Source organism: Mastigoproctus giganteus, chromosome 3 (genome assembly GCF_048544385.1).
Source record: "Mastigoproctus giganteus isolate SK-2022 chromosome 3, ASM4854438v1, whole genome shotgun sequence".
NCBI lineage: Eukaryota > Metazoa > Arthropoda > Arachnida > Uropygi > Thelyphonidae > Mastigoproctus > Mastigoproctus giganteus.
The window spans coordinates 165,496,277-165,522,522 of record NC_143577.1 but is presented as its reverse complement, the minus strand read 5'-3'; positions in this window follow the sequence as shown (position 1 = coordinate 165,522,522).

Below are 26,246 nucleotides of genomic sequence, written 5' to 3'. Positions count from 1 at the left end.
CGCAACTCCCGTGGCTTAGTGAAGGGCTTGCAATGTTCGAAAACGCATTTCGAGTTTCCAGCCGGACTTTTGCTGGAGGAAATGAACGCATAATTTACGAAACTACGCAACTCGTAGACGAGGCAGTACTAACAGCGTTGATACGCTCCAGTTAGTGTAATTACCAGCTACTCGTTTCGTGAAAATATTTGATTATAGTTTACGTTGACAATGGCCTGCAATCTCTAGCTCAATCAAGTGACTCTACGTATGTGAGATTATGCCAAATTATGGCTTAGTTCGCAGTACATAAATGCGTAATATCGCTTAATTCAACCACTTGCCATGCTACTTCACAAGCTCGAAAATTTTGAACAGAATGCGGAACCAGAGTTTATTTCAAACGTTATACAGAGATCACGCCAGTTTTTATCACAAAATTTGGTGTTGAAATTCTCACCCCTCCCACCATACAACCAATTCCCGTGTTCGAAATGAAATTTAGATAGTCCCACTGTGGGGAGTGTTAACCATTGCTCTTCCAATAAACAGATATATTTTGTGAAGACATTAATCGCATCAAAAGAAGTAGGAAGAGGTTTAACCCCGGCAGGGAAGGTCCCAGGTAGAGGGCTACAGGGACCGCAGTCCTCTCCTTATGATCAAAATAACGTGTGGATTTTATTTTTTATTGCTACATGATGATTAAAGGCTTAATGATTCCTCAGAACACTGCTTTCACCCTTCACAAAATCCTGGGACCTTTCTTGAATGGGACTTTTAAAAAATTCTCAATAAATACACAAAACAAACTGATTTCATAGCAATATGACCACGATCCGTGATAGCTCAGGGACCGTGGTGTGCACGTGATACACAAGTGGGCAGTTAAAAGGGGAACACCGGGGCGAAGAACAATGAGGTCTTCGTGTACATAAATATTATGTATTAATAATACTAAGTAAGTAATAATAATGTAGTAATAATAAATACGAGGTGTGGCAATCAAGTTCCCGGACTGGCGCAATAAAAAGAACTGAAAGTGAAGGAGCTCAAAAATGGTTTTATTTTATGCACTTATTACACCGTTCAAAGGTTCTGAAAAGAGTCAGCGAAGGCGTCCAAAGAGATAACGTTCAATTCAGTGGTTACGTTTTTCTTTAAACTGCTCAACATCCTGAAATATCTTTCCTTTGAGGGCAGTTTATCTTGGAAAAGATGAAGTCCGCTCGTGCTAGATCAGGGGAGTAGGGTCATGGTTGACCTGCATAACGCCATGTTTCGTCCGAAATATCTTCAACAAGTAACAAAAACCAGTTGGCCTTTCCCTCGAAATTGTGGCCTCACCCAGGAAATGCGCTTCGGTAGTAGTCTTTAAAGAACCTGTACGTAGAACGCAGCGCTGACTTTCTCTCCCCCTCTTCAGGTGCAAATGCCTTGTGAATTACACCCTGTTTGTCGAAAAAGAGGTTGTAAGAGAGCGATTTTAAAGTCCACTACATGCTGTGACGCTTCGTTTACAATACAGTTGAGAAATTAGGATTGTCTTGACAGGTCTTCGCATGATGACACTCTTCGTTGCTTCTGCTTATCCATGAGGGGTGTAGGGCACAAATTTTGCACAGATCTTCCTTTTCCTTAAATCTTCTTCATGCAATTTGATGAATCGTCTCCTTATTTATATCAAACTCATCAGCCATAATTCTAAGCGTAAAACTATAATCGCTTGCTACAATTCCCAAACTTTTACAACTCTGTCCTGATTTCGAGAGATTGACAGACGCCCATAACTTGTATAGTGAAGATCCTCACGCCCGTCTTCGAACCGTTTATACCATTCAAACACACAGGTACAACTTAACATCACCATAAATAGTTAACATTTAATATGTTTCTGTTGCACATTTTTCCAGTTTAAAGCAAAATTTGATATTCGTTCGTTGCTCATTTGCAAAATCTTGCCACAGAAAGTTATCACAACTAACGGAACTGGTTGTTGCTTGACCCTGTCAGCCTACTGGACAATCTTTGTACAACTATCTCTTGGAGGAAGTTTGATCTACAACATAACACTTCCGTTCATTTCAAACTTATCGAACATGACCACAACAGCACCAGCCAGGGACCTTTATTATCACACCTCGTATAATACACTACCCGACAAAATTAAGAGAACAAGATGTTTTTAATCAATTTCATTGTGAAGAGTATCGTCGAAGGCAAATATTTGATATAATAGACATTCTGGCATGAGCCGCACATTATGAAAATTATTCATACCTATAAAAACAAGGGTTGCGACCACATTACTTCATTCCCTGGAGCCTCCGTAGCCAGGTGAGCAGGAGCAGCAGTGCGTAACACACGCTTCTTGATTAGACCGGGGTTCGAGCCCGTGACCACCAAATACGGAAAGGTCAGGAAATGACCACTGCATATCCCCGGAGCAATATGGCCTTAGTTGCTAATGCTCCTAAAAACCAAAACAACAACTTCATTCCCGTTTTTTGGCTTGCTCAGTGCGATAGCCAATCTCCAGTACTCAGATTGGCAAGTCATCGTCGTTTAGATGATTCTTTTAGATGGCGTGCCGTTGGATGACTTGAAGCCGGGCAGTCGCAGGCGGCACGTTGGCTTAATGTGTCACGCAGTTTCGTCTCAGCAATATGAAAGCAGTTTCAGGAGACAAGACCCATTACAAGAAGAGCTGGCCAAGGTCGCCCGAGGGCTACATCAACCAGAACAAACCGCTATCTAGCTCTAACAGCAAGGCAGAACCCTGTAAGATTTGAAAATCTTACAAAAATAAAATATTTTTTTTAAACTTTGGAAGTCAGTTTTCCTTTTGATTCTTGCCGTTAATAGGATAAAAGGGTAATATCTGCAGTTTCAGAAATAAGAATTATTCTGGAAGGAGGTATAAAAATTAAAAGGTAGTAGGAGCGAAAACAGAGCCATTAGCTTTACTTCCGTTAAAACAGGGAACAGATGGAGAATACTATGGCAAACCCAGCAGGGGGTTCGGCGCAACAAACAACTTAAGGTTTATGAGGGGTCACACACCGGAAACATATCCTGAACAACACACACTAGTTTCTAAAAATAGACGCTATGGTAGCCAGTGTCACAATTTGTGGTTTTTTTTTAGTGCAATAGAGACAAGCTGTTATGAGACAGGAAGAGTTGTTTTGGAGTATTCGGCCGACATCAAAGAACACAACGGATGTCAACAGGTTGTAAAGAAAGGGGTATAGAGAATCACGTGCTACTACGGGGCAGGCTGAATTAGGCCTTCCAACAAATGAAAAGAAAGAAAAAATGAAAAAGAAAGAGTGATTGGAAGAAAACACTGTGTGGGGAGGCGTGGAAAACTCCGGGAGAAAATTGTGGATGAATATGGACACAAGAGGAGAGAGAGTGAAAAAAGGGAGAAGAAGGAGAGGAGAGAGAGTGAAAAGGGAAGAGAAGGAGAGGGGAGAATTTTTTGAGCGGTGCTAGGGAAAGGGTGAGTCGGGTAGAGTTGCTTGAAAGATGATGAAGAAATAGCCGACGAAAAAAGTCGAAGTGGGGTTATCAGTAATGTAGTGAGTGAGAAATTAGGAGATGAACTGGAAAGGGGTAGTAAAAGGAAGTTCTGCAAACAGTGAGAATGAGAGAAGAAGATTCCCTTAGAACACCCAGTCCACCGAGGAAGGCGATAATATCCTGATATAGTCTTGAGAGGCAAAGGTAGCCGTCCTGACAGGAAAAGTAGCAGATCCTGAAAGCGGAGTAGCAGTTGTGAATGCCGTATGATAATGCCCTGGAAGCTGTAAGATATAGCCCTGGATAGCAGAAGATAGCAGCTCTGGATAAGGATAGGATAGAAGGCCCTTATGAAGACTCCTGACCATAGAAATTAAGTAAGTGTAAGTTAATTTGAGAATACTGTAAGTTAACTGCTAGAGAAAGGACTGTAGTGCGATATTTGGGGAATTCAATGATAAGAGAAAGTTATTTTGAAAAATACTGTAAGTTAAATACTAGTGAAAGGACTGTAATACGATTTTGGGGATTTTAATGATAAAGATAAGATTAGATGGGTGAACCAAATAGGAGTAAATTCTACTCTAAGGCAATTATGGTTGGTTTAGGCAGTAATTTGGAATAAGGAGGATAGTAATGTAGATGAGAAAGTGAACGGAAGGAATTGTAGTAAAAATAGAAATATTAAATGTGTGGAGATAAAATTTATGTATATTGCCAACCCTTAAAGGTGTGTTTGAATGTGACATTGTATTTTGGTGATCAAGTTCTGTAACTGACAATGGTTAAAGAAATATATGAGAAAGAGGAATAGGGAATTAAAGAATAAATTGGTAGTTATGATGATACATAAAAGTAATATGATCAATGATATGTTTAACTTTAATGATAAAAAATGTTATTGACACCTATGAGGTATGATTTGATTGTGTTGTAATAGGAGCAGAAATAAGGTGAGCATATAAAGAGTGTAACTATTTAACCTGTGTATGCGTAATGAGAAAGGTGAGATAAAAAACAAGGGTCTGTAAAGGAGCCTGTTAGATAGGAAGAGACTGGATATGTTGTAAGTACCTTGGTGTTGAAACAGTGAAATTTTATTCTTAATGAGATTTTTTATGATTTAACTGTAAATAATGCATAATAAACTTGTTTTTTTTTTGTATACCATTTGTGTGTGTGTAATTGTTGTACTGGACACAAGCCTAACCAATGGGAATTAAACATATAAGAGTTTCTCCCCTATGAACTTAGAATTTTCTGAGAAGTAAAGTCAGATGCGCAAGTGGGGAGATATTATAAAGGGGAGTTGTTTAAATAGGGGAATAAATTAAAATAATATATATATATATACAACATTAAACCCCCCCCCACAACCCTACGATTTCCTGTCATCAACTGCCTCTTGAGGTTCCTGCCACCACAGGTGAAAACATTTCTAACCAAACTGTGTTAAGAAGGCTCAAACAAGTGACCCCCATGAAAGGAAGCCAGTGGTTATATTGCTAGCTCTGCACCTTAAAATATTATAGTTTTAAGGTTGTGTTTAAAATTGATCCGCTATATGTTTCTTTTCCTATAAACCTTTTCACACTTCTCTCTTCTTACTCAGGGGATGTCTTTTCTTTCTTCCCCTTGCTTTCTGTCCACTTTCCTTCCCCTCCATTTCCCATACTAGTCCCTCTAAATCCCATTTCCTTTCCTTGAATACCTTAGGGCTCCCAGGTTTGCCTGATAGCCCCAGTAAGAGTCTAATTTTGGTGGTTGATCCTAGCTGCCTCTACGTGGCTTGGAATGGGAGTCATGGGGCAGGGGGACCAGGTGTCCTCTACCCCCCGGCTGCGAAACGCCAGGTACCAGCACTCAACACAACCCACACATACACCATACATAAGTGTAAAGTGTGTTCGTGTCAAACGGCACCAGGGGTTTCCCCCATCTCCGCGTGGTTTTCTTTGTGGGTGTAACAGATCACTGTTAAGGCCAGAGATTTAAAAGTGTATGGGATTTGGAAGTATTGTGTTGTGTATCGTTGTTCCTCTGGCCATTTAGCCGCTAGACCCCTGCTGGGGCCCAACGTTGCCCACACTCAGCCCCGTGAAGGCAGACCAGGTACACCAGTATTATAGTTATTTACTCTGGCAGGCCCTGTCACCTTATTTCCTCAGATTTCAGTGGCTAGGGCCTAAAAAAAATAATAATAATAAATAAATAAAAAATAACGCGATTTTAAGGGGTGGTTCGCTAATGAGGTTAAAATTCGGAATTGATGCACGATTTGGCTAATATAATTTGTAAGTTTATTTAAGTTTTTGTCGTGTGGGGCGTACACTGTGATGTATATAGAGAGAGAGAGAGAGAGAGAGAGAGAGAGAGAGAGAGAGAGAGAGAGAGAGCCCTCTAAGATTTTAAATAACTAAAGCTATTTATTTTTTTTAAATAGCCAAAAATTTAAATAGCTAAAACTATTAAGAAATAGTTTTAGCTATTTAAATTTAGCTATTAAAATACAACAAATAAAATTAAGGAGTCAGAAAATTGATACAACTCTTGGTACTGCTGCAGTTGAACCGTAGAGAGTAGCTCCAAAGTTCATTACCAGTTTTGATACCAATTACGTCTGTTCGACTTAAGGAGCGCTATTGAAAGCGAACTTTTTCTTGGCTAAGCTACCTTAGAAATAATTGTTGACTGAAAAGTTTTATGTGGGTGATTCAAGGGCTAAATTAATTATTATTAGCCATATGGTGCAAGGAAGCCTGAGGCTTATGCTGTACTAGCCAAAAAAAATTTCTGAATTACCCTGTGTGTGAGAGTGAGAGAGAGAGAGAGAGAGAGAGAGAGAGAGAGAGAGAGAGAGAGAGAGAGAGAAGTAGAAGGGAATCACCAAGAAAAAGAAGAATGATGATATCCAGCTCAGGACCCTGGGTGTGCCAAGCCCATACTAACTAAATGTGATCCCCTGGCGTTATTCTTTTCAAAAACATTATTGTATTTACTACTTATTTCTTCTCCCTTGCCTACAGGTATGGTTGAAATTTGCAGCTGAACTTTTTCCGTCTCTCAAATCGTGCTGCTCAAAGAAATTCCCCACACGTTTTATACAGACCCACTTCAGCTAGTTACTAGTTGTCCAACCGAACTAGAAACAATGAGCTTTGTATTATTTTGGCAAGAAGTAATCTCATATACCTTGACAAAATAAGGCAAAGCTCCAATATAGCTAGGGAAGGACGCTATGTGATTGTTTTCCATTTAAGGTTATTATTATATTAATATCACTTTTAGCATTAGTTGAGGCATATGATGCAAGAAACAAGCTTATACAGCATGAGTCAAAAAAAAAAAAAAAAAAACTTCCCATTTCACCCATCCAGTCACTCCAAATGTTTGCCTAGTTCAGCCTTAAATTTAATTAAGCTATTAACTTCCAACAACAACAACAGATGGAAGTCTAGACCTGTTAGTCACACTTCTCTGGCAGCCCGTCTGCGCTGCTCAGAGAATTTCATATCTCACTGCACAGTTACCCCCAGGTCTTTTTCATTCTCCACCTCCCTGAGTGTAGTACCACAGAGTCGATACATTTCTCTTGGGTTACTGCTACTCATATGCAGTACTTTGCATTTGTCAATGTTAAACTTCAGTTGCCACTTCTCATCCCATCTGCCTAACTTTTCTAGATACTGTTGCAGTAGCATACTGTCTTTACTGTCATTAACAACCATGCCAACCTTTGCATCACGTTTCCGAAACCAACTACCCGCTGGCTAAAGACAAACTTCCGCACATCTATTCTACAACTGTCTTTTCTCAATTTGAATCTATGCCCCCTCAAGTTCTTAGTCTAAGCAGAAGTATTCCGTCAGCATTGAGCCTGCTTAAACAATTCATGGTCTTATACACCTCGATCAGATCACCTCGCAGGTGCCTAGTCTCCAGATGCTGCAACTTGCAGAACTTAAGCCTTTCTTCGTAAACGCACCCCTTTGTTCCTCTCACCAATCTTGTTGCCCTTCGCTGTACTCGTTCTAGCAATTCTACATTCTTCCTTAAATGAGGTCTCCAGATCTGTATATAGTACTCAAGGTATGGCCTAACCATTGCCTTATACAAAGGGATAATCACTTCCTTGTCTCTGTTAGCAAAATTCCTATATACCATTGACAAAACTCCACGACCTGCTCTGGCAGCCCGTCTGCACTGCTCAGAGAACTTCATATCTGACTGCACAATTACCCCCAGGTCTTTTTCATTCTCCACAAAGTTGGTATGCTTCTCTTGGGTTACTGCTACACATATGGAGTACTTTGCATTTGTCAAGGGTAAACTTCAGTTGCCAACTTCTCAGCCCATGTGTCTAACTTTTCTAGATCCTTTTGCATGAGCAAACTCTCTTTATTGTCATTAACAACCCTGCCAACCTTTGTATCATCCGCAAACTTGGACATTAAGCCTGATATACCTTCATCGATATCATTGATAAACACACAAAAAAACGGGCCCAGAATCGAACCCTGGGGAACTCTGCTAATAACATTAGTCCACGTAGAGCAGTGTCCATTTATTACCACTCTCAGCCGTCTCCCACTCAACCATTGCTTTATCCATTGCAGTGACTTGCCCTTAATGCCATACTGCTCCACTTTGTACAGTAGTCTTCCATATGCAACAGTATCAAAAGCTTTCCTGAAATCCAAGTATGCGATATCAAAATTATTTTTTGTATCCAGTTCCTTTTGGAACCACATCGTAGTATCCAATCAAATTGGTCAGACAAGACTTCCATTTAACAAACCCATGCAGTGTCTGAACTATTACTGCTGTCTTGTCTAAATGATCCTGCATCGCTTCCTTAACCAGTGACTCCATTATTTTTCCCGGAACACAAGTTAAACTAACAGGTCTATAATTATTTGTGTCACCCTTTGAAACCCCTTTGTGAATTGGGGGATACATTTGTACATCTCCAGTCAGTGGGGACGTTCCCTGAGTCCAACGATACTCTCATAATTATGGCTAAGGGTTTGCTTAGTTCCTTTGCCGCCTCCATTATATATAAAGGGATAGATTCCATCTGCCTCAGGTGCCTTTTTTATGTTAATCTTCACCAATTTCTCCTCCACTTTGCTCTCTGTCATTACAAAATCACAGCTCCCTGTTAGAGTTTGATAAACTTGTGGCATTCCCCTCCTTGAATAACTCCTCATATGTGAATGTAGATGCAAAATACTCATTCCGTTTATCAGCTACTTGTGCAAGATCATCAATAGTCGAACCATCTAAGTTAAGTGGTCCAATCTGATTCATCCCCTTCCTTCTAGAGTTTACATAAGTAAAGAACTCTTTGCTGTTTTTCTTTGTGTCCTTTGTCAAAGATTTCTCATAATCTGCCTTCGTCTACCTAACCTCCTTTGTGACTTGATTACAGATTAGCTTATATCTGTCGTAGGTTTCTGTGTCGACTGATGCGCATCCCATGCATTTTTCTTTTCTGCCACGAGCCTCATTAATTCATCCGACATCGATTTCCTGAACCGTGAACAGTATTTCTTAGTTGGTATGAAGAACCTAGTAGCCTCGAAGATTAGGTCCCTGAAGGCTTCCCATTTAGAATTCACCACTGGTAACATCATAATTTTTTCCCACCGTATAGAATTTAAAAACTGTCAGAGACCACTGTAGTCACCTTTACGAAAACAAAAACCCTTCCCTTTACCCTTGATCGTAGGTACATCTTTAAGTAAATCCCACATCAGTATACTGTGATCACTGTCACCTAGTGGTTCCTTTATCTGCAAATTCCTGCAAATTTATCTGTATGCGTCATCACTGCTGATAATCAGATCAAGGGTATTACTCCCTCTGGTTGTCCCTCGAACATGTTGCTGTAGAAAACAATCCTCTAATAAATCCACAAAAGTCTTGCTAGTGTGTGAGTGACCAACCCACAAATTCCAGTCAATGTCTGGAAAGTTAAAATCCACCATTACAAGACATTCTGATTTACTGGCCCATTCTATTTCTCTGCACAACTGTTCATTGTACTCAGAGTTGCAAAATCTAAGGAAGTGCAATTGCACTTCCTTAGATTTTGTGTTTCTTAACTAAAAAGCATAACCCCCTTCTCTCTTCCTACCCTAATACACTGGCTCCCGATACTGCTCAATACATTGTTACATAATGTAATAAATATTAATGTACATGAGTCGTACTAATCAAAACCTGTCAAAATAAAATAACTGCAAGCATTAACTAGAACGTATTCTCCATTGAGATAAATTTTCCAGCCTCACCTCCAGTGATAGCTTTATTATTAAAGCTATCACTTTGGCTAAGAATTGTTATGGATAAACAAATGATTTGTTTGTCTGTTTTCGTTTTTTTATGGAGAAAAAACAACTATGGTTATAATGCGCCACGTCAACATAAACAAATGAAACTAAATATGATTTTTTTAAATTAGGTGATTGAAATGTGAATGTAGTTCATAAAAAGCACTTTTATACAGAAAAATTATGCACGTAATCCTCCCAAAGATAGACACGCATATGTGGATTGTCAAAGAATGGAAACGGAAAGCAGAGAGAAAGAGAGAGCACCTGTTTCCTGTAATAAAGGTTGCAGGTTTCAAAATTTATTCTGGGCACAACACTTTCTGTGTCTGTCGTAAAAGCTACTATTCTGAGTTATGCAAAGGGAAGGCGACCAAACTGTTCTTCTTACTCTTGGGGGAAGGAAGTGATATGGTAATATATTTATAGGGGATCGATATAACGATGATAATATGTGATCAACAGTAAATGAAAATTTAAGCTCGAAATTGAATTTATCTGGAATTTTTAATCAATTGATTAAAGTTGTTGATAATATTAAGTTGTTATATTGTAACTTCTTTTTGCATGTTTATATCAAAAAACACACTTCTGATTTATTCAAACTGTAGGAAGGAGGGTGGGTATCTGCCTTCCCATTGGGTCTGCTGCTGATATTATGTAACCGACCTCGCACCTGCGAGTACCACTTCCCAGAAACCAATCACTCGAGCGTTAAGAGTAGTCCACCTGGTACTTTCCGGTATTATTTCTACAGCTGTTCTCAGTTGCACTGGAACTTGTATTTGAAGGTGAGGAAATTACCTGAGGATGTTTTGTTGGAAGATTAGTTGGGGGGGGGGGAATCACAGAGAGCCTGTTTGGTGAGTACGGAGCCTTTCTGAGCTAAAAACTACTACATATGTTGGGCGGGGAGGGCATGTGCAGACGCACTGCGTCATTCTCAAATTAAAATTTTATCAGGCATTGGCCATAAGAAAATCCTTCCTCTTTAGTCATGTCAAGAACAGTCACTATTCTGTCGTTTCCCACTACATTCCAATTGATCGTTTTATTTACTGGTTAAAGGGTGTCTAGAACGCGCTCTCTGCTTTAGATAAACATTCGCCCCACTTTTAAAAGAACAGAACCACAAATACTCGCAAAAGGTTCATTGCAACATCTCCAAATGGTAATGGCATCACTCGATCAAATTTCGGTCGCTTTCTGATTTTCACGCAGAATTTAACAGTCTCTAAATTTATATGCAAAACATCATAAAACATTCAGACCATAAGCTACTGAAATTTGTGGATTGGTCACTCACACACTAGCAAGGCCTTTGTGGATTTACTGCATGATTGTTTCTACATTAGCATGTTTGGGAGGCAACTAGAGGGAGTAATACTCTTGATCTGATTATAAGTAGTGACTCTTCAAGGATTAAGAATCTGCAGATAAAGGAACCACTGGGTGGCAATGATCACAGTGTGCTGAAGTGGGATTTACTCAAAGAGGTAACTACCATCAGGGGTAAAAAGAAGGGTTTTTGCTTTCGTAAAGGCGACTACGATGGTCTGAGACAGTATTTAAATTCCATACAGTGGGACCAACTGATGATGTTACCAACAGCAAATTCTAAATGGGAAGCATTAAAATAATTAATCTTGGAAGCTACAAGACTTTTCATACCAACTGAGAAATATTGTTCAAGGTTTAGGTCTAAATGGATGTCAGACGAACTAATGAGGCTCGTGGCAGAGAAGAAAAATGCATGGGATACATACAAATTAATGGGTGACATGGAAGCCTATGATAGATATAAGTTGGTCTGTAACCAAGTCACAAAGGAGGTTAGGCAGGCAAAGGCAGATTACAAGAAATCTTTGGCAAAGGATGCAAAGAAAAACAGCAAAAAATTCTTTACTTATGTAAACTCTAGAAGGAAGGGTATGAATCGGATTGGTCCACTTGATATCGATGGTTCAACTGCTGATGATCCTGCTCAGGTAGCTAACAAACTAAATGAGTATTTTGCATTTACATTTACACATGAGGAGTTATTCAGGGAGGGGAATGGCAGAGGTGTATTAAACTCTGGCAATGAGCTAAATGATTTTGCAATAACTGAGAGCAAAGTGGAGGGGAAGTTGTTGAAGATAAACACAAGAAAGTCGACTGAGGTGGATGGGATCCATCCAGTTATATTAAAGGAAGCAGCAGAGGAAGTAAAAAAACCCTTAGCCATAATTATGAGAGCTTCCTTGTACTCAGGGGAAGTACCCATGGACTGGAGATGAGAAAATTGTGACCCCCAATTCACAAAGGAGGATCAAAGGGCGACACAAGTAATTGCAGACCTGTTAGTTTAACTTCTATTCCAGGGAAATAATGGAGGCACTGGTTAAAGACGCACTGCAGAATCATCTAGACAAGGCTTCAGTTATAGCTCGGACACAGAATGGTTTCGTTATGGCGAAGTCTTGTCTGGCCAATTTTACTGGATACTATGATGTGGTCACAAAGGAACTGGATGCAGGGAATAACTTTGATATCATATATTTGGATCTTAGAAAGGCTTTTGATACTGTTGCATATGGAAGAGTGCTGCACAAATGGAGCAGTGTGGCACTGGAGGCAAACTGCTGCTATGGATATAGGGATGGTTGAGTAGGAGAAGACAGAGAGTGGTAAATGGACACTGCACTTCGTGGACTAAATGTTATTAGTGGAGTCCCTCAGGGTTTAGTGTTGGGTCCATTGTTGTTTTCTGTATTTATTAATGATATTGATGATGGTATATCTGGCTTAATATCCAAGTCTGCAGACGATACGAAGGTTGGCAGGGCTGTTAATGACAGTACGCTGCTGCAATAAGATCTAGAAAAGTTGAGCAGATGGGCTGAGAGGTGGAAATTGAAATTTAACATTGACACTGAAAAAAAGGCGTAAATTGTGCCAGTCTAGCGACCGAATACGAAGTTAAATCAATAATTTTTAACCTAAAAAAAAAAAGAAACAAAATCGATTATCCCAAATGATTAATCCCCAGCTAATTGGGACAATCGACACCCAACCGTATAGCAAAAAATGTCTTCTTTTTAATTTAAAAATATGATACGGAAGTAAACTGTATGAATTGGATGCAAACTTTATAGGCGTGTCTGTCTAGTTTCAGAAATCATTTGTTTATACGTATAGAAAATATTTTAATTTGGAAACAGTGTCTTTTAATCAAAATTCAAGGGACAGTCAATAATCAATACCTAAATGGAGCCGTTACTGGAGTTGTACATTGACTCTCCTCACAAATAGATTTTTGAGATCTAAATCTTGTAAAGAAGAAACCTAACTTATGAAGTAAGGAAGGGGAACTGGTGATTATATCTCTCCCCTCCGTTGTGGTTTAATTTAGCTGGGATCATATTGCTTCCATTTTAGCCTCTCCCCCAGTAGCGACACGGCCTGCCATCTACGTTTTGCTTTAGAAACTAATTAATTTTTTTTGCAAAACGCGTCTTAGTTTTAAACTGCAAAGGCAATGTGTAATTGCACTTACACATTGCATTTGCAGTTTAAAACTAAGACGCAAGCTCATGACCCTGCGAGAAAGTGCGCTCAGCGCGGTGGTCTCCAACTTTTAGACAGCAAACCAGCAGGTACCTTCGTCGAACACAGCCTTTGCTCATGCATAATTTGAGAATAGCATTAAGCCAATAAAATACTCGAAACAGATCGGCAAAACTGTACATTTTTAGCTATATTTAGGAAACAAAAAAAATCCCACAAAAGTAAGCAAAATCAAGAGCATCCTTTTAAAATATCTTGCTGTACTATGCTCAAGCAGTGAGCAAGATATGCTCAAGCAGTATACTATGTTGTGCTATGCTGTATTATGCTCATCCTTCCTTCGCAGAGCAACGTCGACATTTAGTATTGGTTCTCCCGCCACTGTCTATGAAACGCTATCTTAAAGAGCTCTCAAATTTTTTCGGAAGAGCTAGTCTGGCTAATACGATTATGTCCTGCTTAAGAATAGTCAAGACGAAGTATACACAAACACACACATACTCTTCCTCTCTCTCTCTTTTTCTATGATAGCACAGTGACTCCACGACGTGTCACTTTGGAGAGGTCTAAGTTCGAATCCTGTCGACGACTGGGGGAATTTTTTTAAGGTCCTCTTCAACCGAAACTGTAGTTAGCCGATATCAAGCGGAGGAAGTAGGACCCCTTTTGAGCACCACATACAAATCGACTTGTAAACACATTTCTAGAGACATAATGCACGCACGTAAACGGCTAGGGATCGTTAAAGTAATTATTATTATTATTCTCTCCCCCCCCCATCCACAGTGAGAAAACCTCTGCTACAAAATCCAGTGTTCGAATCGGGAAATATTAACAGCAGGAATTCCAAGACCAGAGTTCGAGTCCCGTCGATGACGGAAGGAATTTTTATGAGTATTTTTCACAACGTGGCTGAGTTAGTCGGTCTCAAGCGAGGGTAGCATGGTTTTCTCCCAGGAAACTCGGATTTTTCGTCCAGCAAACAGAAAATAAACCTCCGAAATTTACAGACAGTATACACGGAGCAATATGGCCTTAACCGCTGATGCTCCTATAACCCTACTACAGCAACAGGGATGTCAATATTTTGCAACAAAAACAAGATTAAATACGTTCTTCGTCAAAAGTGTATCCAACATGAAAAAAATGACACACCGTTTCTCATTGGTTTTGACTTTCGAATGCCACGATTAATCATGAATATGCTCAGCTGTAACATTTTCGTACTTTTTGGAAAATTTAACAGCCGGAACGATTTGGGTTTGGTTTAAAAATATATAGATACCGATCAATTGGAGGGGTGCTCTGGCTCATTTCGAATACTGTATAAAACATTACATACCAAAGAACAGTAAATTTATGGGTTTCCTAGAAGGCGAGTCCGAGATTTGGCTGTTGGAACGGCAGCATACAACAAAGGTGGGGATCACTGATGAGGCATACTGATGAGAAATTCTGCAGCGGAAAAGGAAACGGTATTTGTCACGTGTTCAAAAAAATAAAACAATATTTATTGTGCCATCCCAGAATGGACCCTTTGTTCAAAGACAGCGATGCTAGTGGACTTATACAACGATTATTGGTTTGTGGAAAATACCAAAGAAAAGAACCCTAAACCTTATAAAGGCAAAAGCAAACCTACTAATATTGGAAATTAGTAATTAAGGAAGTAATTTTGAGCACCTCCTATCAAATCCTAATTATATTTGGTCTTTTGGATGAGAACCTATATGTATTTGTTTCCCCATCAAGTTCACTGAAAATATTAAAAAGCGATGATTGTGCGTTTTCTGAAGTTTTTAAAGCGAACTTTCTTATACATTAACAGACGTGTCTGCGAAAATTAAAAATTAAATATTGAAGAGTTGAAAAAAAAGCGCAATATACTGCCTTTCTTTCTCGATTCATACTCTAAAGCATGTTGCTCCCCAACAAGCACCGAATACTCTTGAACAACCTGACAAGTTTACTTCTTCTGAGTCAAGAAAATCTTCTGGCAACTATAAAGGCACATATTTCGGTAATCAATTTCTTGATTTTCATTTTTTTTTTCTGTAATTAGTTTTGAATGAATTCGGAAAATACTTTCCATTACTATGTTCCTATTCAAATTGAGTTACAAAAGAGCATACTGGATCAACACGTTCTCTCATCTACAGTTTTTTACAGTTGCACTTCTTTTCGATTGTTCTATATTCGCCAATGCGCTCGCTCAATTTACATATTCTTCGCATACTTCTGTAACTTCTAACCCATTCAGAATAAGCGTTTTCTTTTCCCTACCCATCTCATCATTAATAACCTTCGCTCGTGACCAATTTCTCTTTAGTTTTGCCACTGCAAGAATCAATCCCGATTCTTCTGTCTTCGCTTTCCTCCGCCGTCACATTCATTCTTCCCAGATTTAGGAAACATTCCACGTCGGTCAGTGTTCTGCTTAGCGAGCAGTGCAGACACGACTACGGAGAAGATGATCTCTCTCTTCCTAGAATCCTGCCGTGACCAACGAAAGCACACGGCAATGCGGACGTTTACCGCAGTTCTCGGCACGCTGTCTGGAGCAGTGACTGCAGCTAACGCTGCAGGGGTCGGTGCATGCTTCGTGAATCGGAGGTCGGCGAACAGAAGTGTCGCATGTGTCGCTGACGCGACGTGATGCATGAATTCTGTAGTTAGGTAAACGAAAGCAAGGGAGCGAAGTAGGAAGAAGAAGAAGAAAGCGTGGGTGGAAAGTAATTCGCAGCTGCAAATTTCGGGAAACTGTCAAAGCTGGGGTGTTTAGAACGATAAGCTTCTGCTAGGGGAGCTACCAAAGAGGTCTGGATTTCTGAAATTAGTATTTAACTAATTTCAGAAATCCAGAAAATTATGTAACCCCAACTTGTTCCATATTGGCTCGACTCAGCAAGGTATTCGGTACTTGATCTTAATCCATAAGTTGCATTCCACGAGGTCAAAGTGAGAACATACAGTGAAAAGAAATTAAAGCACTCTTTAAATCCCCAATTAACACTTGGGGTAATCCGGGACATTTTGCCTCTATCTTGCTATATCAATCTCGACCCAATTAAATTATTCTTTATTATTATTATTAGCTATATGCTAATAATAATAATGATTTAATTGCGCATAAAAAGACACATAAAGGTATTAAATAATTAAATTCAATTAGTTAAGTAATGGTCCCATATGCGACGATGAGAGGAGTACAACCCTTGTTGTTGTTGTGAGGGGGAGTAAAAACCGCTTCTATCAAGATATACAGAGCGGAAGGTCCTGCCTAACATTCTGCTTTATGTTCCTATTCAAATGTATGCCTTACTGTTGGCGAATTTAGTGGTATCCGTGTGGAGGGAATTAATAGATCAATTGTATTTTTAGGGAACATGTTAGGAGTGGAGAATTTACACAGTCCAGAACGCAGAGACAGATAGAGATTGTCCAATCTACTTTAGTCTTGGGGTAGCTCTAGTCAACACACGCGAGTCAATTTATTTCAATATTTTTTGCTAGTATAAATACGAGTATATTGTTATTTATTATTCGGAGCCGGAACAATTTCACATCAAAGTTAGTATTAAGGATTTACATGGAGGATGTGGTTCGGTTTCCCGCAACCGTATTCATCTACCACAATATCCAATATTCTAGCTAGAGGAATCTATTGATGTATGTCTGTTGACGAGCAGATCAAACTGCAGACGCATGCATGGGAACAGGTAAAAGGCAAATCTAGATATATTTGGTAAAAAAATTTTATTAGCAATACCCACAGACTGACGAATAATTTAAATGGATGCTTAAGTCTTCTTTTTCGTGATTGCAAAATCACGAGGTGGCTAAACTGCTACCTAGGAAACAAGTTTACTGCCTCTAAAAGTACCCTTCAAGCAAACCTATGTTGGGTACCCTGGAAACTGAAGCTAATCAAAATGACCATATCTGCCCTCTTAAAACTCATCATCAAACAGATAGAAATCCCTAGCATAGCTGAGACAGTCTTATCACCCAACTTCCAGAAGACCCTATCGACATAGCCAAACTACAATGCAGCCACACAGGAACAGGATAAAATCTGTAGACCGGATGTTCCGTTCCAATACTATAGGCGAGGTTGTGCATCGTGTATACACCATCTTGCCAAACAGCTACCAGATCGCCATTGGTAAAAGAACGGTCCTGACCAATTAATCATGTGCCTATTTCCCTGTTTCTATGTTCATAATATGCATTTATGTAACATTGTAATATACTACAGTGGCGGACAAAAAAACTGCAATTTTGCAAATACTGTAATGTGTTTTGCGCTGCATTATGGGTTGCATAAATGTTCGAAATGCACTTGTTAGATGGAATATATATCTCTGTGAATGAAATCCAATAAAAAGACTCCACCTGATATTCCTAATTGTCATAAATATCTTCCCAAAGGATAAAATGGGTAATTAATGGAAATATGAGAAATCATGCAAATGGCAATCACGACAACCACACATGCATTTTATTGCCTTTACGTGTACAAACTGAAATGACAAGTTAACATAATAGTATTATGTACTGCAAATAAGCAAAATAAGTCCTCAATATTTTGTTCTTCCTCCTCGAGCTGCAATTACAGCCTTGCAACGATCTGGCGTAGAGTTAATTAACTTCTAGATACACGGCTGCCCAATTTCGTGGTACCACACCCTTACAATGCTCTCCTGTAGCTGAATCTTACTTGTTGGCTTCTTCTGAGCAATTTTAGACGACATTATGTACTAGTAATTTTCAATAGGGTTCAAATATGGACTGTTGCCGGGCCAGTCTAACACTGTAATGCCACCATTTCTTAGGTATGACTGCACCTTAAAGGAGAAAAACAAGGGGAAACATTGGTGTATGTTTTAAGTCTTGTGAACACTTATCATTAAATCTAAATAGCATAAAACTTACCAATTTTGCTGTGTGGCAAGGTGCTGAGTCCTGTGAAAAATGCAGTTTTCGACGTCTGTGTGGTGATCCCTAATAACGGCTTTCGGGCACTGTGTAGGTTTCTGCGTTCACCGTTCCGTTAATAAACTGAATTTGCTTGTTATGCATCCCCAGACCATCTGACCGACGGGGAACTTCGGTGTTATGCAGCCAGGATGGTATGCCTCCCATTTTTGTGTTTGACATATCGCTTCCCATCCGAGCCATGCAGGTTGAATTTCGATTCGTCAGAAAAGATGACGGTGTCCCATTGCTCTTGTCCATGAAACATGCGTTTTAGCCCAAACAAGTCGCTTCTTCCTCATTTGTTGGGTCAACAAAGGCGGCTTCTTGGGCCGATAGGCATGCAGACGACATTACTTTCAAGCCGTCTTTGGATAGTTCGTGCACTTGTTTCAACACCATAGGCCATCTCAAAGTCCATTTTAGATCAGGAGCATTAGCATGGCGATTACGAAGGCATAGCCGTTTCAAACATCGATCTTGGGAAGGCGTAGTCAGTCTCTTAAGACCTGAATCAGGTCTTCTCTTCACATCATCGGTTTCAGGCTTTAATTTCAGCACCCGGGTTACTGTTGACTGGTGGCAGTCTATTTTATCAACGATAGCACGCGTAGAAAGCCATTCCTGGGACAGAGCAACAGCTACACTTTTTTTCTTGGTGTCAACTGAACACATGGAGCCATGCTTACACCTCCGCAAAACAGGATACTAATGTGTATACCCTTCAACGCCGTATTTACAGAAACGGCTGATGCAATACCTTGCAATTACTCTGATGCAATAGAAGCGTTATCTGAAGCAATACCTTTGCTATGCGACAAACAAAATGACTAATCAAACAATATTTTATACGTTTCACTATAAATGTTACTTTTTTTTTGTCCGCCGCTGTATGTCGCTGAACTGAGATTATCCCTTAAATGTCACTCTCCTTGTGTATTAGTCATGTGACTGTTTGACTGCATATATATATTCTTTGACCATTTGTTTATGTCACTCAAGTAACATTTATGTATATTTAATGATTCATTCAAGTAATATTGTAAAATACTTGTCTACTGAACTGAGACAATCTCTTAAATGTTACTCTCCTTTGTACATTAGCAAGAAATCCCCTGGCTACGTATGCCGTTTCCGGGGTAAGGTGTACACCTCAATCTGATTTAAATAAAATAAAAATAAATAAATAAAAACTGGAATAGGAACGTGTTTGTTTTTAGCCATCATTGCCAATAAAATAACGTAATTTTATTCGTTACTTTTTAACTTGTTTTACTCTATGCAGGAGTTATATAAATGTGGAAGCTTTTCCACTTTGTTCAGTTGAGCTCCTAGCATTTGAAAGACTTCAAATAGCAGATTTTAAAAGGTTTTACTTATGTGTTAAGAACTAGAGAGGAGGGTGTCACAGCATGCAGTAAACATAATGCAGATGCCATCAGTCACTCATATTCTGGTAATAATTAATTTGATTACTCTAAATAGCACGAAGGCAAGAAATTTCTAGCCAAGTTCCAGTTGACGAACTTTTACAATGACGTTAGTGCTCATTTTTTTTAATCTATTGAAGCTGCCCCTTCGAAGTACTGAGTTTATTTATATGAGAGAAGAAAATTTTTATCAATATTATGCTTCATAGTTCATATGCTAAAATGGACAAAAATGCTCCACTTTTTATATTTCTTAAATATGTATTAAGGGTGGTTGTTCTTTCTTTTAGTTGGCGAGAAGAGAAGGAGATGGGTAACGGCGTTTAAACGATTTTTCCCCTTCTCTCCAGACATAACTTTACAGGCAGTTCTCGACTTTACGAGTTAATTCGTTCCTAGCGCGCGCTCGTAAAGCGGGAATTTATTTCACATAGACATAAGGTTAAAATTAGGGATTACGTTCTCAACAATGAAATTAGTTAGCTAATTAGTTTATGTTTAAACAATGATTGATTTATCCAAAGAAATGAAAACGTAGCCTGTAAAATCAAGCAAATTATAATAATAGAGAAATTATTTACGACTTACAAATGTTGAAGTTTATTCTTCATCGACCAAATGCACACTCGTTGATCACTCATTGGTTTGTTGCACAAGGAGTCGTCTTCTTCAGAAATGCTTCAAGAGGCATTTGTTTCCACGATAATCTTCTCTTTTAATTATAAATTTCACGACTGCATGCATTAGCATTTTTTTAATAGCACACACAAATTGCAACTAACACGATTCGCGTGGAGTAACAAGTTTACGAAGCTTAAAATAAAGGGAATGAAGAGATGATTCCGAAAATTTATTTATGTTTTTTATACGATTGAAGATTTCGGTAAAGGGGAAACATTTCACCATAATAATGGAAAAACCCACAATTCCAGCTATCGGTATTTTCGCAAATGCAAAAAGATCGAGTTTACTACCTGTTTATAATTGCTTGCAGTAACAGAAAAGCCCAATAAACCGGAAAGTGCATATTGTTTTTGTTTTATGGTCTTGACCTCCAGAAATGTGCTTTAGAAAAATATCACTAAGGCGTTTAAAATTGATTCTTATAAGGGAACGTATGATAACGATGAAAGTGCAGCGCATTTTAATGATTTGAATTGGTAATTAATACAATTTACAAACCACGCTCACGACCTTTTATATGGCCTCAAGGTCACGCTCGTGACCTTAAAAATGATATTTTAGAGAGATAAATAACTTAGTTATACAGCGAAAATTATAAATTCCGAGATCTTGAAACGAATTACCAAAAAACAATGTGTTATTGGGTTCACATTACGATATTTTAACGATACGATGGTGTCTCTGGAACTGATTAATATCGTAAAGCGGGGTACACTGTATTGTATTGCTACGCGCGTGGTTTCAAATACGTTATTTATGAATGTTTAACATTCATTTTTTGCAATTAATGTTCATATTTTCGATTTTGTTGATATTTGATACTTGGAAAAAAAAAAAAATTCGTAAACCCGAGAACTCGTAAAGCGAGAACTGCCTGTAGTTATAATCCATGTTTCGCAAAACCTATACAACTTTATGCTGTAAAACTTGGTCTTACTACTACTACATTTTTACATAGGATAGAAAGGAAAAGATACATTATTGAATCTTTATTGTATAACAATATCTCATCACAGTTGTACAGCTAGGGATTTTAGAAATTACAAATATGATGTTCTGTACGCTTGATGCTCCGAACACATAACATTGACAATTATTATGGGCACAAAATAATACAGAAATAGCTATTAAATAAAAGGTATAGTGTTCAGAAACTATATACAACTACAGTGAACAAGACAGAGACAAACTCTTGCATATGCGCAGGTTCAAATTAATTCATTGCTTGCAGAGTCACTTCCGAGAAAGCAGAATCCTGACTTACAGTTAAAGCACCGTTTAGAACACAAACTCTTTCACATTTAAAAGCCGTTAGAACATAGCACTGAATTATGGGGGGGGGGGAAATCACATAATCATATGATTATGTGATTTCCCCCTGCGATATGGAGTGCCTTCCTATGACTCCATTTCGCAGGGAGTGCCACAGGGAGGCGTTTTCTTCTCACTGTTATTTGCTGCAGCTCTGGAACCATTTTTTGCATCCCATAAAGACAAGTTTATTACATATGCTGATGACCTGAAATTCTTCGTCAAATCTAAAGATCTACAACAAGTAAGCAAACAAATCAACAAGCCAATAACACAATAAATGAACTGGAGCATTACCTCGATTGTATTGGACTACGTTTAAACCCAAGAAAATCCGCCCAGATGACAATTACAAAGAAAAAGAGCAGGAACAATATGCTGGTAAGCGGATGCGAAGTTCCAAAGGTTAAATCGCATGTAGCCCTTGGCCTAAAGTGGGATGAGGGACTAACATTCTCTGAGCACTTTGATTACATCAAAGCTAAAACATATACAGCGCCCTGGACTGCCAAACAGTAGTTAACTGGCATTAGAAATCCAGATCTTGTAAAAAAGTATATCTTGAAATGTATACTTCCCATCCCACTGTATGCTTCACAAATTTGGTCCTCTGCCCCACCGAGCAACCTGAACGCGTTTCTTAGTATTGAATACTGGCTTTTGAGATGGCTGAACAGGATCTCGAACCACCCATTTACTATCTCTAGAGCCATCCTACTTTCCAATCTCAGCATTCCTCCCTGGAAACGGTCAATCAACACAAGAAACATTTTCACATTAGCTCAACTGCTAACAGGAAGATTAGACACTCCCAGTATTGACGGCTTGTTTCACTCTCGTCAAGAAGCCACCAGAATTGCTGAAACAAGACATCCTCTTCAAAGCAACTTAAAAAACCTGCACAGCCCAAGTCGCTTTTTTCCAGCAAACACAATAGAACTCTTCAATCAACTAAGAATTGAACCGGAAAAGCTCTGTAACGAAAAAGCCTACAGATTGCAAGTCTTTGCCAACGCCTATCGTCTCCTGTAACCAGTGCACAGCCACTCGGCTCAAAAAACTATATGTTCTTGGTACTCTAGATGCCAACCTAAGATGATGTCAAAATTTTAAATATTCTATTACGTTCAAAGATACCAAAAATGTAAATATTCTATTATAAAATCACAATTACTCATGTATTCCAAAATTCTGTATTCAACCTTTCAGGGTGAACGTCCCATGAACTTTGTAACCTTTTGCTCATGGATCTGCTTCACACCTTAGAATGTAACTCTCACCCTTCTAGCCGATGGCTGTCTCAGGGGTGTCTCTTCAACAAAGAAATAAATTGATGATAATAATAAATCTCCTATATTTGCTCTTCTCCAGAAAGCGTTTCAGATACGCATCCAGGCATTGTGCTGCGTGAAGCATTTGAACAGGCAGAATCTGTCTGCAATATGGAGGCGATTCACGTTCGATCTAAGGGGGTGACTAAGCCCTTAAGGTGTGCAAAGAGATCCTCTAATGGCATAATTCCCATGTTTGGGGAACTAACATGACTTGTCAGCATCTTTAGTATGGTACACAGTCTTTTTAAGTAGATTTGTTGGTGTAGCCTGACATACTGCAGCTTGTATTCCAACTCTGTGTTCTGACTTCAGGTGGCAGCTTGTACTTGAACTACAGCCATTTCAGAAGCCAATGCTCATCTGCTAAAAGAGGTCGTAAGGTTGTAGGGGCAGCAGACGCCCAAATTTCTGAGGTACAACAGCAGTAGGCGATTCATCCTGTAAATATATTTGACTGACATTTTCCAATCTCTGACATAAAGCACATGTTGCTTATCATAAATATTATACAGGGTGTCTCAAAAATATTGGTACAAACGTTTAGGGGAGGTAGGTAACATCTAAAGGAATGTGAATCGCACAGGAACCATAACCGGAAACGTCACAGGAAAGTAGTAGCAGAGGCACAAGAAGCAGAAATGACACAAGACAGTAATTAGCGGAAAACATTTATTTGACATAATATTAACAATGGAGTACGAGATGGATGCATTTCATGATGTTACAACAGATGCACCTTCATGCATCTGTTGTAACACCATGAGACGCGATGCATGCGTGACACCGACGCAGCATGGATTGGCGGACACGGTCGAACACACATGGAGTTTCTTTGACAGTAGCAGCAGCGCAGACGAGTCTCGCCACAAGATCCATTTCCGCCTCCACAGGCGATTCATAAACGATAGATTTGAGGGCTCCCCCACAGAAAGAAATCTAAGCTCGATAAATCAGGTGAGCGTGGGGGATAGGCAACGGGTCCACCACGGCCAATCCATCGACGCCCAAAACGCCTGTTCAAATGGTCACGAACACACCTTCCATAATGGGCAGGCGCCCCGTCATTTTGAAACCAAATGTTGCGTCTCACATTTGCTGGAGCATCGTCAAGTAACCCTGGTAGAACTTGTTCAAGAAAGATCCGATATTTAGCGGAGTTCATGCGGGATGGTAACAGGTATGGGCTGACTAAGCAGTCACCGACCATACCTGCCCACATTTATTGCGAAGCGATGTTGTGCCCCATGGGGCACACCATGTGGGTTGTCGTGAGCCCACACATGAGCATTGTGCTGATTGAATAAGCCTTCCCGAGTGAAATAAGCCTCATCCGTGAACAAAACATAGGCTGGAAAGTGTTCAAGAATTTATCAATTCTTGAACACTTTCTTGGAGAAACCACTGCGCAAAAGCCACATGTGCAGGATGAACTTGGGGGAGCAGTAACTGAACCCTTTGGAGATGAAAGAGGTGTAAGGAATCGTCGTGCCAGACACGCTGTACACTGCAACGAGACACTCCTACGGCAGAGGCAACGGCACGTGTGATGGTAGGAGGATTATTCTGGACGGCATTCAACACACTTTCTTCCATGGCGGGACTTCGCGTCGAACGTGGTCTGCCCGCACTACTCCTGTTACCTTTAAATGACCCATAATCGCACAAATTTTGATGCACACGCGCAAACAAACGGTGGCCCGGTACATGTCTGTCTGGGAAGAGTTCTCCATAAATTCGGTGAGCGGCTCGTCTGCTAATCCATACACTAGGTGCATGTCTGCCAGATCACAGTTTGTATATCGATACATGCTCTTCTTGCGGCGACTACTGCTTGAATGAGTAAACCAGAAATTTTCCCTTTAGCGAACTGATGAACAGCGCCGTGTACCGACTTACGGTGACGTTTCCGGTTATCGGTTCCTATGCGATTCACATTCTTTTAGATGTTACCTACCTCCCCTAAACGTTTGTACCAATATTTTTGAGACACCCTGTATATTCACATACGATAATATTGAATTATACTGGGCGTATTTAGATATCCATAAAAATAAACCAAACAAAAAACGCAAGCACTCAGTGCCTAGACCTTTACGTCCAACCTTAATCTCACCCACTACTACAAACCCATCCCATCCCAACGTAGCTCGTCAAACAGATGTGATCCCCTTCCCACCACCTGAGAGGAGAAACAACGATAAAATGTGGTACTTCGTTAACATCGAAACTCCAGCCAATTAAACTTCTAAAACCTTTCAGAAGCCTCTGTCTCGAGATTTGTCCCACATATTAAGAAAGATATAATAGCAGCGAGTGATAATTAACTCAGGTCAAAGTAAAGACTACATTAATTAGAAAATGTTTAATCATGCCTGCTTCGCAGTTGTTGGTGTTGGGTTTTAGGCACATCAGCGATTTAGATTATATTTCGCTGTTGTGAGTTATGTCTGTACAAGTGTTCACAAGCCAATTTGCATGTTGTGCGAGCTGAAAAACAGGGAACAACTCGGGGGGGGGGGGGGGAACCTACACCCTCGCCCTGAAATCGACTAACTACATCCTCAGTTGAAGCAGACTTGAAAAATTCCTGGCTTCCTAGATGGGACACGAACCCAGGCCTCATCAAACGAGTAAAAAGTGGCGAATCCACTATTTCACGGAGGTCCATGCCTGCTTCAAAAGAGACTAAATAGATACAGAAGAATTACATGTCAAGAATGGTGACCGGTGAGATCACAGGACCTAAATTCCATCAAACATGTATGGAATTCGCAATAATCCAAACTTATTCTACATAAAGAAACTTAATTCTTAACTTCGATTTAACGTACACGAAAGGTAAATAACATGCCAGTTGTCGCTGTGCTTTCTGTGTCAGTTGCTCACATTACAGAGAAATGCCCCATAAGCACAGTTAGGATGGAAAGACCTGCCATGTTCCTTCCTAAGTGAACCTTCATTAAGAATAAAATATTTTTACGTACGGTAAGCATGCGCATGAACATGTTTACTTACAGACAATTTAAATGAGTTTTCTTCGTTTATTGTGAATTTGATCCTAGGTCTTACTTTCATTAAGGAATATACAGTATTTAAATATATATATATGGGATACGGATACC